This window comes from Pinus tabuliformis, chromosome 3_2, assembly GCF_031772625.1.
Source record: "Pinus tabuliformis cultivar Carrire ecotype Pingquan chromosome 3_2, CPIR1, whole genome shotgun sequence".
Taxonomy (NCBI): Eukaryota; Viridiplantae; Streptophyta; class Pinopsida; order Pinales; family Pinaceae; genus Pinus; species Pinus tabuliformis.
The window spans coordinates 1,045,381,300-1,045,387,356 of record NC_142302.1 but is presented as its reverse complement, the minus strand read 5'-3'; positions in this window follow the sequence as shown (position 1 = coordinate 1,045,387,356).

Genomic DNA, 6,057 nt, shown 5'->3' with positions numbered 1-6,057 from the left:
TCCAGTATATCATGATGAAAATCCTATCTTGGAACAGCAGGGGATTAGGGCACCCCTCCAAGTTAGCTGCCCTCAAGGATTTAATCCACAGTGAGAAACCAGAAATCATGCTTATACAGGAAACAAAGCAAGATCAGTGTGAGATGAATAGAATAATTAGCCAACAGAAACATTTCCTTGGAAGCACAAGTGAGGCAAGAGGAGCCTCAGGCGGCATTGTAACCCTATGGGACAGCAACAAATGGATGTGCAATTCTACCAATGTACACCAGAACTTGATCCGAACCGCACTTGAAAATAGAACCGAAGGCCAATCAGTAACGGTTTATAATGTTTATGCTCCAAATCAATATAGAGACAAAGAGATATGCTGGGACACTCTGAAAGCAAGTATAGAAGGAGATCAGAATTCCAATATCATTGTCGCAGGAGATTTTAATCTAGTTCTGCATGCTAATGAAAAAAGAGGAGGTAATTTTACACCAGATCCCTCCAGATGCCGTTTGGAGACCATTATACAGGAGCAAGATTTAGTGGATGTCATACCCAAAAACCGTAGGTATACCTGGAGCAATAGAAGAATCGGTGCCAGCAACATAATGGAACGGCTTGATAGATTTCTTATCAGCATAGCATACCTCTCTACCTTCTCAACAGGCTACTCAAATATCCTCAATATGTCGGCTTCTGATCACTATCCGATAACTTTAACTCTTCAAATCCACGGCCCTCTTGGGCCCATACCCTTCAAATATAGCTCCATATGGAACCGGATACCAGCTGCAAAAGAAGTGGTGCAAACGACATGGATCCGACATGTAGAGGGGTCTCCAAGTTATATCTGGGAAACAAAACTTAAAAGAGTAAAGCAGGCCTTAAAGGACTGGGCAAGGAGCAACTATCAAGAGCCTGAATTGAACAAAAAGAAAGTTAAACAAGATCTAGAAGATGTGCAGCAGCAAATTGAAGCGCAAGGGCTAACTCAGCATAACAAAGAACAAGAAGGCAGTTTATATGCAAAGTTAAACCAAATCCACAGGGAGGAAGAGATAAAATGGAGACTGAAATCTAGGCAACTCTGGTTGCAGGAAGGAGATAAAAACACAGCATATTTCCATAAACAAGCCACTGTCCGAAAGCTTAGAAACACAGTGAGCACGATAATGGACAATGAAGGAAACCGATATAGCGCACAGGAAGCTATAAAGGAAGAAGCCACCAAGCATTTTGGTAAACTACTGACTGAAGACAAAGAGCCAAAAGATTACTCAAGCATGCTCCAATATCTGCCTAAAGGGGTCACACAAGAAATGAATAGCAATCTTAGGAAAGAAGTAGAAGAAGAGGAAATCAAAACAGCTATTTGGAGTTTGCATCCTGACAAGGCTCCAGGACCGGATGGATTCCCCATTTGCTTCTTTCGGGAATATTGGTCAATGATAAAAAAAGATCTTCTAAAGATGATTCGTTGGGTGATGAAAAAAGGTAAAATGGGGGGATTCACTAATTCTACTTATCTTGCTCTGATACCAAAAGAAAATCGCCCTTCCTCTTTTTCGAGATTCCGGCCAATCTCATTATGCAACTCAACCTACAAAATTATCTCAAAAATATTATCAACTAGGCTTAAGCCTCTTATTCCCTCCTTGATTTCTGAAAACCAAGGGGGGTTTCTCCCTAACAGGCACATCATTGATTCTATTCTCCTTGTTCAAGAGGCCATCCACTCGAGTTTAACCAGGAAAGACAAAGGATTCGTATTAAAGCTGGATCTCGCAAATGCTTTTGATAGAGTAAGACACTCCTATCTGTTTGTTGTTCTCCACAAAATGGGGTTTGATCCCTCCTTCATCACTATGATTGCAGCCTGCATTACTGGGCCTTGGATCTCCCCCTTGGTTAATGGGAGACCATGTGCAGCTTTCCAATCATCCCGTGGTCTCAGACAAGGTTGCCCACTTTCTCCCTATTTGTTCATCCTCATGGCTGAATCATTCAGTCAAGCCTTGGACTATAACTGGAGAGTTGGGCTAATTACTGGCATAAAAATTGAAAATGGAACAAAGAACATTAATCATTCTCAGTTTTCGGATGATACTCTGCTTATAGGAGGAGCATCCACCACAATAGCAAGGCGATTTAAGAAGCTCTTGGATCAATTCATGGAATACTCTGGAGGGAAAGTCAACCAGCTAAAAAGCTGTATTTATGGATGGAACACAGCAAATCATACTATCCACAGTATTGCAAGCATATTTGGAGTCTCCTTCAGCCTATTCTGGAACCATTTCTCCTACTTAGGAATGCCAGTAAGTTTGGGGCCCTTGAAAGCTGAGACTTGGAATGAGATCCTTGACAAAATCAAGAGGAAAGTACAGCAGTGGGGCACAATGTGGTTGAACCCAGCAGGAAGATTGATCCTTCTAAAATCAAGTATTGCCTCTCTCCCCATATATCGTTTTTCTTTATATCAAGCTCCAGCTGTTTTCCACCAGAAAATGGAAAGAGTGCTTAGACATTTCCTTTGGCAAGGAGGGAAAACGGATAAAAATAAATTTAATCTAGTAAGCTGGAAAAATATAATCCAATCTCAGGAAAAAGGAGGACTAGGCATTAGATCCCCAAAGCTTCTAAACTTGGCCCTTGGAGAAAAAATTGTATGGAGATTGATCACAGGGCCTACAGTGTGGTGGAAGAAGGTTTTGGAGGTAAAATACTTAAACTGTACAAGGCAGCAGCTTTTGGAGTCCAATATTCCTAATAGAGATTGTACAAAAATCTGGCAACTCTGCAAGAAGGCTATTCCATTTCTGCAACAAAATATCTCCAAGGTACCTGGCAGGGGAAACAGTATCAATTTCTCTATAGATAAAATCCTAGGGCAGCAACCTATGGGATCAAATGCAGAGGCAATCCCGGCCATAAACTAGCTCAACGATAAAGGACTTCTCCACTTATCTCAAATCTCAAGTTGGGACCCTCACACTCATGCCTGGACAGGCTGGAAATTTCCGGACCCCCCCAATGTGTTAGAATCCAGCCTCAACGCCCTAAAGAAGCTCCTCCACAGCAAAGCCCCTGTTCAAGAAGGCATATTGGATGGGTATCGATGGGATCTAACTGGAACACAATACACAGTAAAAGCTGGACATCAATACCTCTGTGACAGCACATATCAACCGGAACTCTGGAACCACTGGAAAATAGTATGGAGAGCAGAGGCACCCCCCAAGGTAAAGTTCTTCATCTGGATTCTTCTGAAAGGTAAAACACTAACAGCGGAAAATCTAAGAAAAAGAGGCATAATGGGCCCATCCAGATGCCCAAACTGTTGCAGATCAGAGGAAACGATGCAGCATTTATTTATAGAGTGCCCGGTGGCAGGTGAATGCTGGAAGGAAATGGCTTCAATGGGAGAAACACCCTGGGAGCCTCAAACCACCATAGCAGAAATGATATATAAATGGAGGAAGGACTGCCCTTGGAAAGAGAAAAGAAGTAAACTAGTTCAAAGAGTATGGAATACCATACCACTCACACTTCTATGGCGCATCTGGTTAGCACGAAACGGTAAGGTTTTTCAAGATAAAGGCTCCAATACCAGGAAAATTTGCCACAAAGCCAAAATGTTGGCCCTAGAGTCAATTACAAATCATACCACCGGCAAGGTCGATGCAGCAAACTACAGTATAGAGGAGCGAAATCTACTCAGCTATGTTCTGGAGAACAAATCCAGTGCTCAGGAAATCAGTAGGAGGGGGACAAAGGCAAAAGAAGGGAAAAGCGCATGGAAATTGCGACTAAAAGAAAAGGAATTCACTAACTGGTTGAGCAACTGTAACACCTTCTGTTTATTTTTTGATGGCGCATCTAAGTCGAATCCGGGTCTGGCCGGTGCAGGGGGCATTATTTGCAATGCTAATGGAGACTGCATCCTCCATTATGAGTGGGGACTTGGAGAGAACTCTAATAATAGAGCTGAAGGACTTGCCCTGTTCCAGGGTCTCACCCAACTAATCAAACTGGGGATAAAAAAGGCAAGGGTGTTTGGGGACTCTTCAATAATCATTCAGCTTATGGCACACTGGCAGCGTACACCAAATATACTTCTCCAGTAGATCAACCAACGAAATCAAATCCTCCACAAGACAATGGAAGAGGTTAACTATTACCACATCCTTCGTAGTTTGAACAAGAAAACGGATGAGCATGCCAGAAAAGCATGCGAAAGGCCCATTAGCAATCTGAGCTGTAATTCCAGCGTGACTTTCCAACCATTACCATGACTCTTACATATCTAGTCAACAGCAAGCGATCTTTCGCTGACAGAATCAGTGAGATGAAACAAGTAATCTGTGCCGGCGTCAGGAAAGGTAATTTGGGTAGGATCCTGGTCAGATTTGCAATCAGAAAAATGCCTCAAAGCATGGGAAATCACAAATATTCAGGAGAGAATAAGGACGCCACATAAAAATAGACTAAATATGTTATGTAGCTGTAAACTTTGGTCTTTGCAATATGTTAGAATTTATAGTAGTTTAGGTAGCTTCAGAGGTAGAACGACTAGAACAAGGATCAAGGAAGGGAACCGTTTTGTAATTCCTCTGATCCGTGATATCCAAATATTGTACTCATGGATATCTTACTCTTTTTTCAGCTCTTAATACAGCAACCGAACTTTGTCTAAAAAAAAAAAAAAAAAATTACAAGAGTAGTCTATGGAGGAATGCTTATACCGGTGGCAGATGGAGATACATTTGTCTTGCTGCTCCTGTTGAACGCTCCTCTTGACGGACCCAACTAGATTTACCTCCCAACCAACTAGGAAATAATCCCTAGCTCAGGAAACCTCCACAGATTCCCTAGCCCTCCGAGCCCAAGTCCAACCAGATGTAGTGTGTGTGTCCAAGATGAAGGATCCAGACCAAGATAACAATACTTCCCTCCTCTCAACAACCCAAGAAACCTCCACAGGTTCCTAAGGTCTCCAAAAACACAGCAAGTCCAAATAATCACAACCAACCCCACAATCATAAGCAAGACCCCACCTCCCCCTTTCTCCCTTCACCCTTCTCTTTTTATACCCTCCTTCCCATCTCCATCTCAACCACCTCTCATTAATGTCATTAACTTCTCATCCATCCTTACAGTTGACTTCTCTTCTCCCAAGTAAAGCTAGGAGTACATTTGGAAATGTGACATGAATATAAAATTGGGAATTTAATGGGAAAGGACCATGTCTTCTCCCAAGTAAATCTGAAAATTACGTTTGGGAATGTGAGATGAATATATATATTGATAATTAAATGGAGAGGACTATGTCTTCTCCCAAGTAAATGTGAGGGTACATTGGGGAATGTGAGATGTAATTACATGGAGAGGACCATGTCTTCACCCTAGTAAATGTGAGGGTACATTGGGGAATGTGAAATGAATATATATATTGATAATGAGTTGGAGAGGACCATGTCTTCTCCCAAGTAAATGTGAGGGTACATTGGGGAATGTGAGATGAATACATATATTATTTGAAATAATGGAAGGAGACCATATCCTACCTAATATTCAATTTGAGAAGGTAAGTGGGGAATTTGAATAATGGAAATCATGAATTTTATATTAGACCAATATTTCTCAATATTTTCTGATAATGTAAACATTAACAAAATTTGCAGGATAAGGTTTAAGTGGGGCATTATAGATATCGATACATCATTGTCGAATAACACCAATACGTTTTACTATATGAAGGAGCCTAGTGCTAACAAATATTGAAGCACCAATGCATTTGGGTATTTACCGCATCGTGGTTTTTTATTTTTCAAAAAAATAATTCTATAATGCACCATGTTATATGCAGCTTCGGTGTGTGTGTGGATAATAAAGCACCAGTGTGCTTGAATAATTTAAAAACACCATCAAAGAAACATCCGCTAAAACATCCACTTGCCCACCTCCGCTAGTGACCTCCACTACAAATGGATTTTTGGGCTATTTTTATAGAAGCCTCCACAAAAACCTCTGCTAGAAGGTCTTTTCCTTGTAGTGGTGTAAATT